General features: G+C 41.1%; 1 long non-coding RNA gene across 1 annotated transcript; it reads left to right on the forward strand.

Annotated features, from left to right (window-relative positions):
* Positions 1-8,759: 8,759 nt before the first annotated feature.
* LOC114075080 lies at positions 8,760-9,170 on the forward strand. Its single transcript, XR_003575419.1, has 2 exons — positions 8,760-8,912; positions 9,045-9,170. It is a non-coding gene; the product is annotated as an uncharacterized LOC114075080 (long non-coding RNA).
* The last annotated feature ends 2,025 nt before the right edge of the window (positions 9,171-11,195 follow it).

Raw genomic sequence — 11,195 nt, forward strand, 5'->3', positions numbered from 1 at the left:
AGCATAAACCATAACCTACCTCCACCGAAGAATTGTGATCAAGCAAGTTACTTCTCAAAGCTTTCCTCTTCGCTTCTCCCTGTCTCTCGCTCGTCCGCTCTCTCTTCTTTTTCTCTCTCTATTTTTCTTATTCAAACCCTCTTTCTTTTACCCTAATTGTCATATAACTAAGTATAAAAGATGGTAAAAATAACCCACTATTTATTTCAAGGTTATCTCCTTTAACCCCCAAGTAATTGATTTATTAACATTAACCCTCTAACTTTATAATTATAAGCATGAATAGTCCAAAACGCCCCTTTAAAAACTTAAGCAGAATTCCGACCCGAGTGGGCTTACGGAGACTGTGACGGCCCGTCGTGCCTGCGACGGTCCGTCCTGCTGCTTCCGTCACAAAGTTCAGAGACTCAATTCATTAAAGAGTCTGTGACGGCCCGTCATGTCTGTGACGGTCCGTCCTGCCATTTCGTCGCGAAGTTCAGAGAGTCGATCTCAGTACCCAAATTTCTAAATTCTAAGTGTTTTGGAACGAGACCTCCTCGACGGTCCGTCGTGCCCATGACGGTCCGTCGTGGGATCCATCGATCCTGATAGTATTTCCCAGAATAACTCTAATGCTCAAAACGACTAAACAGGTCGTTACAATAGATACCAATTTACCCATCGTTCGTCCTCGAACGATCACAAGAAGAAAAACAAGGGCGAAAAGGAGTACCTGAATCTGTAAACAGGTGTGGGTATCTTTCTTGCATATCAGCCTCCTTCTCCCAAGTGGCCTCTTCAACTGGTCGATTCTTCCATTGAACTTTGATGGATGCAATCTCCCTTGATCTCAACTTGCGAATTTCTCTATCTAGAATGGCAACAGGCTCCTCCTCATAAGTCAAATTCTCATCAAGCAGAACTGAATCCCAACGAATGATGTAGTTTCCATCCCAATGGTATCTTTTCAACATAGACACATGAAATACCGGATGCACTCCTGACAGCCCTGGAGGCAAGGCTAATTCATAAGCCACCTCCCCTACTCGCTTAAGTACTTCAAATGGTCCAATATACCTTGGGCTTAGCTTACCCCTTTTACCAAACCGCATCACCCCTTTCATGGGCGAAACCTTCAGCAAGACTTGCTCACCCTCCATGAACTCCAAGTCTCTAACCTTTCGATCTGCATATTCCTTTTGCCTACTTTGAGCCGCTAAAAGCTTTTCTTGAATAGATTTCACCTTCTCTAATGAATCCCTCAAAAGATCAGTACCCCAAGGTCTAACCTCAAATGCATCAAACCAACCAATGGGAGACCTACATCTCCTCCCATACAATGCTTCGAAAGGAGCCATATCAATACTTGAGTGATAGCTATTATTGTATGAAAACTCTGCTAAGGGTAAGAAGTTATCCCAATGACCACCAAATTCTATCACACATGCACGAAGCATATCTTCCAATACCTGAATCGTTCGCTCAGACTGTCCATCGGTCTGAGGGTGAAATGCAGTACTAAGGTCCAACCTAGTACCTAATTCCGCATGCAATGTTCTCCAAAACTTAGAAGTAAACTGCGTACCTCTATCTGATATGATGGAAAGTGGAACTCCATGCAATCGAACAATTTCTGAGATATAGAGTTTGGCTAACTTCTCTGCATTGTAAGTCATCTTGACCGGAATGAAGTGAGCAGACTTAGTTAACCTGTCAACAATTACCCAAAAAGAATCAAACTTACCCAATGTCTTGGGAAGACCAACCACGAAATCCATTGCAATCCTTTCCCACTTCCATTCAGGAATGGGCATTCTCTGAAGTGTCCCTCCAGGCCTCTGGTGTTCATACTTCACCTGCTGACAATTTGGGCATTGGGCAACAAAATCAACAATGTCGCGCTTCATTCTACTCCACCAAAAATGTTGCTTTAGGTCGCGATACATTTTGGTTGCACCAGGATGTATAGAGTACCTTGAACTATGAGCCTCTGTAAGAATAGTGTGAATCAAATCATCAACACGGGGCACACATACCCTTCCCTTAATCCTCAAAACGCCTTCCTCATCAATTATTGCCTCTTTAGCCTCTCCTCGCAATACCATATCTCGAATTCGGCTCAGCTTCTCATCAGCAAACTGCTTTCCCTTAATCTTGTCAAGAAAAGAAGATCTTGCCTCCACACAGGCCAAAAATCCTCCTTTCTCTAGTACTTCCAACCTCATAAAGTCATTAGCCAAAGTCTGAACCTCTCTAGCCAATGGGCGTCTAGAAACCTGTAAGTGGGCTAAACTACCCATGCTCCCTGCTTTTCTACTTAAAGCATCTGCCACAACATTAGCTTTTCCTGGGTTATACAAAATAGTAATATCATAGTCCTTCAGTAGTTCCATCCACCTCCTCTGTCTCAAATTCAAATCTTTCTGAGTAAAGACATACTGTAAACTACGATGATCTGTATAAACTTCACACTTGACCCCATATAGATAATGTCTCTATTGCTTTAATGCAAATACTACTGCAGCCAACTCCAAATCATGGGTCGGATAGTTACGTTCATGCACTTTTAATTGCCTCGAAGCATAAGCAATTACATTTCTCTCCTGCATTAGCACTGCACCCAAACCAGAATAAGATGCATCACAATAGACAATGAAATTCTTACCTTCTACTGGCAAGGTAAGAATTGGTGCAGTAGTCAACAAAGTCTTGAGTTTCTGAAAACTTTCTTCACATTCTTCCGACCATACAAAGGGAACATTCTGCTTAGTCAAATTTGTTAGCTGCGAAGCAATAGAAGAAAATCCCTTGACAAATCGACGGTAGTAGCTAGCTAGACCAACAAAGCTTCTTACCTCTGTAACATTAGTAGGTCTTACCCAACTCTTCACTGCTTCAATCTTAGAAGGATCCACCATCACTCCATCCTTAGAAACCACGTGCCCCAAGAAGGACACTGAATCTAGCCAAAACTCACACTTGGAGAATTTGGCATAAAGCCTTTTCTCCCTTAATACTTCCAACACAATCCTCAAGTGCTCCTCATGTTCTTTCCTGCTCTTAGAGTATACTAGTATATCATCAATAAATACGATCACAAAGAGATCCAAATATGGCTTAAAAATCCCGTTCATCAAACTCATGAACGCAGCAGGGGCATTCGTAAGACCAAAAGACATCACTACAAATTCGTAATGCCCATACCTGGTTCTAAAAGCAGTCTTTGGCACATCCGTTGCCCGTATTTTCAGTTGATGATAACCGGATCTCAAGTCAATCTTAGAGAAGACACAAGCACCTTGTAACTGATCGAACAAGTCATCAATGCGAGGAAGAGGGTACCTGTTCTTAACAGTTACTTTATTTAGTTGCCGGTAATCTATGCACATCCGAAGACTCCCATCTTTCTTCTTCACAAATAAAACAGGAGCACCCCAAGGGGATGCACTCGGTCTAATAAAGCCTTTCCCTAACAATTCTTGAAGTTGGGCTTTTAACTCCCTTAACTCTGCTGGAGCCATTCTATAAGGAGGTATGGAAATGGGGCGAGTGCCCGGCTCCAGATCAATGCAAAAGTCAATATCCCTATCCGGTGGCATACCAGGAAGGTCTGCAGGAAACACATCCAGAAACTCACGGACTATCGAAACCGACTCAATTGAAGGTACTTGGGTAGTATCATCCCTGAGGTGTGCCAAGAAAGCTAAACACCCTTTACTAACCATTCTCTTAGCACGAAGAAAGGAGATGATACGAACTGGAGTGGAAGTGTAGTCACCCTCCCACACTAACGGATCTGTCCCAGGCTTGGCCAACGTTACAGTTTTGGCATTACAATCTAAGATTGCAAAATTTGGAGAAAGCCAAGTCATACCCAGAATTACATCGAAATCAACCATTTCTAAGATAACCAAGTCTACACGAGTATTGCTACCCATAAAAGTCACCAGACAAGACCTATATACCTTTTCGACTATCACAGACTCACCCACCGGAGTAGAAACACGAATAGGCATGTCAAGCAATTCACAATGTAAATTAAGACCAGTAGCAAATGAGGAAGATACATATGAAAATGTGGAGCCAGGATCAAATAATACAGAAGCCATGCAATCACAAACCAAAAGATTACCTGTGATAACAGCATCTGATGTCTCCGCTTCAGACCGCCCAGGGAAAGCGTAACAATGGGCCCTATCACCTGTCTGCCCGTTGCCCCTACCATGTGGTGTTGTAGTAGCTCCAGTTTGTCCGTCACCCCGGCCGTTTTGGTGACCACCATTACCTCGGCCACCACGTCCTCCAGAATAACGGCCTCTACCATGACCACCTCTACCTCTAGCTATCGGGGGTCTATAACTCTGTTTTGGACAATTCCTCCTAATATGTCCAGTCTCCCCACATCCATAACATTCTCTGGAGTCTAGCATAGGTCTCTGTGAGAATGACGAGGTCTGGGAATAACCTCCACTCTCAGAGAAATGTTGACCGGTCTGAGGTGGACCCCCAACTACAGTCTGTAGTGAAGACTGAATTGGTCGGACTGAGTAACCTCCTGAACCCTGTCCTCTAGAGTAAGAACCATTAAACTCACCTCCCTTTCGAAACCTTTTAGATGTCGATGCCATGGTGAAGTCATCTGGCTTCACTCCCTCCACCTCTATCACGAAGTCTACCACTTCCTGGAAGGATTTCGCTGTAGCCGCTACCTGTAAGGCTGAAATCCGCAAATCTGACCTCAACCCTTTCACAAAACGGCGAATCCGCTCTTGTGAACTGAAGCAAAGCTGAGTGGCATACCTAGATAATGCACGAAACTTAGCCTCATACGCAGTGACCGTCATTCTGCCTTGCTCTAGGCTCAAGAACTCATCTCTCCTCCTATCCCTCAAAGTCCGGGGTATATACTTCTCCATAAACAAGCTAGAGAATGACGCCCAAGTCATAGGTGGTGCCTGTGCCGGTTGACACTCAACATGTGACCGCCACCACATTTTGGCGTTTCCCTGAAACTGATAGGTTACAAACTCAACGCCAAATCGTTCCACTATGCCCATTTTATGTAGTAACTCATGACAATCAACCAGAAAATCGTAGGCATCCTCAGATTCAGCACCCTTGAAGACTGGAGGTTTCAATTTCAAGAACTTACTGAAAAGTTCATGCTGATCGCTTGTCATTATAGGCCCTGTAGTCAAACGAGGAAACGTGCCTATTTCCAATGGAGCATCCATGCGGGGAGCCGCAGCAGTTGCCTGTTGTACTTCCGGAACCTGAGGTGCTGGTGCAGAAAACACTGGAGGTGTTTGACCTTGATCAGATAACCCACTAAGGTAAGCAAGAACCTGATTTATCATCTCTGGGGTAGGTTGGGGTGGTAGTTCCTCATTCTGCACTTGCTCAGTTTCCCCTTCCTCACCCTCTCTTACTACTTCCTCAGTCGGTGGAGGAGTCACCGCCCTAGTACTAGATGGGGCAGGTGCTTGTCCTCTTCCCCTAGAGGACGTCCTCCCACGACCTCTACCACGGCCTCTTGCCGCTGCTCTTCCTCGAGCTACAGCCCCAGTGGCTGGCTCAGACGCACCCTGTCCCGCCGGTGCTGGTGTTGACGTAGTCGTTGCTCTAGTTCTAACCATCTGCGAAATAGAGTGAAGATGGTCAGATACCAATTTGTATCACCTAGATACCAATTGGATCCAAGTAATAGCACGAAAGAAAGAAAGAATGGAATTTTCCTAAAGTCCTATAGCCTCTCAAAAAAAAGTAAAGGCGTCCCCCTACCGTTCCTTAAGACTCTACTAGACTCGTTCTTGTGTGATGAGACCAACGAACCTAATGCTCTGATACCAAAGTTGTCACGACCCAAAACGGGCCGCGACTGGCACCCACACTTATCCTACTATGTGAGCGAACCAACCAATCTAATCCCCAACATTTCAACCATAAATAACAAAATATAATGCGGAAGACTTAAAACTCATTAATGAAAATCGATTAAAAAACTTACAAAAACTCAATACTATTTATTCCCAAAACCTGGAAGTCATCACCACAAGAACATCTATCCTCAAATTACTAATCTAAGAGTATCTAAGAAGCTAAAATAAGTAAAAAGCTAGTCTATGCCGGAATCTCAAGGCATCAAGACATGAAGAGGAAGATCCAGTCCAAGCTAGAAGCAATAGCTCACCCTGAAATCTGGCTTGATGAAGACTGGCTAGAGTTGCGGCTGAGTTGAAGACGATGGCACGTTTGCTGCACTCCACAAATGACAAAGAAAGAAACATACAAGTAGGGGTCAGTACAAAACACAAGTACTGAGTAGGTATCATCGGCCAACTCAAAATAGAAAACAGTATATATCAGATAATATCATAAATCAACTACAATACTCAACGTGTAGCAACAACAAGTTCTATAATCATTAATAAGCACCGCCAAGTTCACACATGAGGACTCAAGCCTCAATACCATACTCATTTGGGAATTAGGTTCATTAGATTGAGTATATTAACATCTTTCAAGATTCATTATCTTTATTTCTCTCGTGTCGGTACGTGACACTCCGCTCCATATACTATCCTGGTGTCGGAACGTGACCTCCGATCCCCTAATTCTACGTGTCGGTTCGTGACACCCGATCCCCTAATTCTACGTGTCGGTTCGTGACATCCGATCCCCTAATTCTACGTGTCGGTTCGTGACACCCGATCCCCTAATTCTACGTGTCGGTTCGTGACCCCCGATCCCCTAATTCTACGTGTCGGTTCGTGACATCCGATCCCCTAATTCTACGTGTCGGTTCGTGACACCCGATCCCCTAATTCTACGTGTCGGTTCGTGACCCCCGATCCCCTAATTCTACGTGTCGGTTCGTGACATCCGATCCCCTAATTCTACGTGTCGGTTCGTGACACCCGATCCCCTAATTCTACGTGTCGGTTCGTGACATCCGATCCCCTAATTCTACGTGTCGGTTCGTGACATCCGATCCCCTAATTCTACGTGTCGGTTCGTGACACCCGATCCCCTAATTCTACGTGTCGGTTCGTGACACCCGATCCCCTAATTCTACGTGTCGGTTCGTGACACCCGGTCCCCCTAATACTACGTGTCGGTTCGTGACACCCGGTCCCCCTAATACTACGTGTCGGTTCGTGACACCCGCTCCCCTAATCTCATTCTATTAATTCATCAATCCTTCTTTTATACCAAGGCATCATCAATCCCATTACTTTAGTTCATCAAGCCTTCTTTTATACCAAGGCATCATCAATCTCATTACTTTAGTTCATCAAGCCTTCTTTTATACCAAGGCATCATCAATCTCATTACTTTAGTTCATCAAGCCTTCTTTTATACCAAGGCATCATCAATCTCATTACTTTAGTTCATCAAGCCTTCTTTTATACCAAGGCATCATCAATCTCATTACTTTAGTTCATCAAGCCTTCTTTTATACCAAGGCATCATCAATCTCATTACTTTAGTTCATCAAGCCTTCTTTTATACCAAGGCATCATCAATCTCATTACTTTAGTTCATCAAGCCTTCTTTTATACCAAGGCATCATCAATCTCATTACTTTAGTTCATCAAGCCTTCTTTTATACCAAGGCATCATCAATCTCATTACTTTAGTTCATCAAGCCTTCTTTTATACCAAGGCATCATCAATCTCATTACTTTAGTTCATCAAGCCTTCTTTTATACCAAGGCATCATCAATCTCATTACTTTAGTTCATCAAGCCTTCTTTTATACCAAGGCATCATCAATCTCATTACTTTAGTTCATCAAGCCTTCTTTTATACCAAGGCATCATCAATCTCATTACTTTAGTTCATCAAGCCTTCTTTTATACCAAGGCATCATCAATCTCATTACTTTAGTTCATCAAGCCTTCTTTTATACCAAGGCATCATCAATCTCATTACTTTAGTTCATCAAGCCTTCTTTTATACCAAGGCATCATCATTAACAAGGGGTTTTCAAGATTTGGGATTCAATAGCTTCATCATGCTTATTTCATCACAATTATATAATCACATTCATGCAAGCATACAATTAAGCATATAGAAGACTTTACAATACAACCCAACACATATCATTCGCTATTAAGAGTTTACTACGAATAGTATAAAAACCATAACCTACCTCCACCGAAGAATTTTGATCAAGCAAGCAAATTCCCCAAAGCTTTGTTTCCTCTTCGTTTCTCCTCTTTCTCGTTCGATTCTCTCCCTCTCTTTGTTCTTTCTATTTTTCTTATTCAAACCCTCTTTCTTTTACCCTAATTAGCATATAATTAAGTATAAAAGATGATAAAATACCCCACTATTTGTTTCAAGGTTATCTCTTTTAACCCCCAAGTAATTGAATTATTAACATTAAACCACTAACTTTATAATTATAAGCAGGAATAGTCCAAAACGCCCCTTAAAACATTTAACAGAAATCCGACCCAGTCAGGGTTACGCAGCCTGTGACGGCCCGTCGTGCCTGCGACGGTCCGTCCTGCTGCTTCCGTCACAAAGTTCAGAGACTCAATTCATTAAAGAGTCTGTGACGGCCCGTCATGTCTGTGACGGTCCGTCCTGCCATTTCGTCGCGAAGTTCAGAGAGTCGATCTCAGTACCCAAATTTCTAAATTCTAAGTGTTTTGGAACGAGACCTCCTCGACGGTCCGTCGTGCCCATGACGGTCCGTCGTGGGATCCGTCGATCCTGACAGTTTTTCCCAGAATAACTCTAATGCTCAAAACGACTAAACAGGTCGTTACAAAAACCCTAAGGACAATGGAACATTCAAGAAGACCATCTTGAGAGTGTCTTGCTAAGAAAAAGAGATGTTAGACTATCTTGAGAGTGTTCTTGCATCTGAGCATGTTGTTGTGAAGAGTGGGCAGTTCATTGTTGAAGTTAAGCCTCAGGTTTGCCATATCTTAGCCTTTGCATTTGATGTTGACTTACTTGCTCCTTCTGTTTTAATAGATGAATCAATCAACTAGGCCTCGTTTCATTGAAATCCTACCTCGTTTAACTTAACGGGATAATATAAACAGGTACAAACTGCAAGACCCAATGAATATAGTAGGAGATATCTATGCTACTGTTATGTTCCTTGGCGGAACAAACAGATTCTACTGTATTTTCAAAGAGGAGGATGCTAGTATTGCCAAAATCAATAATTGGAGAAGGATGACAAGACATCGCATTGTACTTGAGGTAATGTACTGATTCTTAGTGTATGTTGTGATGTAGAAAATTAGAGCACAATCTTTTTAATCCTTAAACAGATTAATCTCTTATAAGCTTTTGAATTGGTTGTTTTTATCTGTAGGTTGATGGTCACCTGGATTTCGACATATTATGTTTGTTTTGAATGCGCTTTAGCAAATAGTGAAGTGATTTAGTGGGGAGCCATGCCAATTCTAAGTGTCACTTTGTCTATGTCAAAAATTACAACATTTTTCTTCTAGTATTATTGGCTGAACATGGTCACACTATTTTTGACTACTAGTTCTGCCTTATTACTTTCCTTCTCAAATAGAAAAAATATTTATCCTACTAGCCTAATATGTTATGAATTTCTTTATTTTTTCTACATTCTGCCTTATGATGTTGCTTGATTCTTAATAGCAGTTGTAAAGAAATAAAATACATTTGAACTTTTAAATTCACAAATCTAGTTGATGGTCTTTTCTGAATCTATTTAATTTTTTCTAATTATACAGAGCAAAGGTGAATAACAATTTAGTTGTCTGATGAGCTGTCTGATTACCATGTATAACACGAATATGCAACAACTGCATCTGATAAAAAATGAGAAAGATGTCAATCCAGTCCATCTAAGTGTTTTTCTAATCGTTGTAACTAGTTGATGTGTAACTTAAAGCTGCAATCTAGAATAGATTTGAAACTTTAAGTGTAATTTGCAATCTACAATTTGGTTTAAATTTGCCTCAGAATCTGCAAAGTGAACTCAAAAATTCTACAGTCTGCAGTATTAAACTGCTGTAATATTAAACTGTTGCAATATGGAATTTATCTTGAACTTCTTCCCTCTTCTATAACTGTTGCAATCTGATTTTGCTGTACATTTTAAATGTTTAGGGAAGTGAAGGTGAACAAATTTGAAGGTCGCCACAAGTCAAATTGATCTCATTGAAGTGGATGATGGGGAGTATTTGAACTGTTTTAAATGTTTGAATACATTATGGTTGATTTTGTGAAATATATTCATTGCTAGAATATATTGAACTACTGTAAGAGTATTTTTTGAACTATTGTGTACACATTTAGAATATTGTTTTATAAGTATGTGTATGTACACAAAACATATTATGTTTGAAGATTATGGAAAATATATAAATTTGAATTACTTATAAGCTAATTTGATTCTTGAGATAATTTATTGCAAAACAATATTGGTGTATTTTAATTAGAAATCGTGGCATATATATCTTTTAGAGCCAAAATAATATTACCACACTTAAAAGTGTAGCCATAGGACTGTAAATTGTGTATGCATATGGGAAAAGACTACACTTCAAAGTGTTGTCATATATTAGATATAAAAGGCAACACTTCATAATTGTGAGCAATATGGTAGCAAAGACCACACTTAAGCGTAGCTGCAAAGCGTGTCCTTTTTTCCTATTAGGCTACGCTTGAAAGTGTAGCTGATAAGGCAACACTATTAAGCGTAGTTGCAAAGCATGGTCTTTTTGCCTTTAAAGCTACGCTTAAAAGTGTAGCTGATAAGGCAACACTTTTAAGCGTAGCTGAAAAAGCGTGGTCTTTTTGCCTTTTGGCAACGCTTAGTGTTGCCTAAACTCTAAGGTTACAGGGCTTTCAGCCACCCCTGAAAAAGTGTGGCTTAAAGTAAAAAAGTGTGACCTTTTATCAAATGTCACACTTTTTCATAGTTTAGGCCACCCTTTTCTAGGGTGGTCGTAGACATAAAATAGTGTAGTGATTTTTTAATAAGGAGGTTCTGGTGAATCCCTGGAATACATGTGGGTCCGCCCCTTTTATGGGCTCCCCAATTTTGAATAACAAATTATATTAGCATGTTTCTAAGGTAAAAGTTCATTGTTATTCGATTCTCATGTGACTTCGAACACATGGTTTACTGGCCACCAAGACTCAACTTTTAGGATTTAATATAGGAAAAATTGTACAATGACAAACTAATAAATCAAATTAAATGT

Source organism: Solanum pennellii, chromosome 12, assembly GCF_001406875.1.
Source record: "Solanum pennellii chromosome 12, SPENNV200".
NCBI lineage: Eukaryota > Viridiplantae > Streptophyta > Magnoliopsida > Solanales > Solanaceae > Solanum > Solanum pennellii.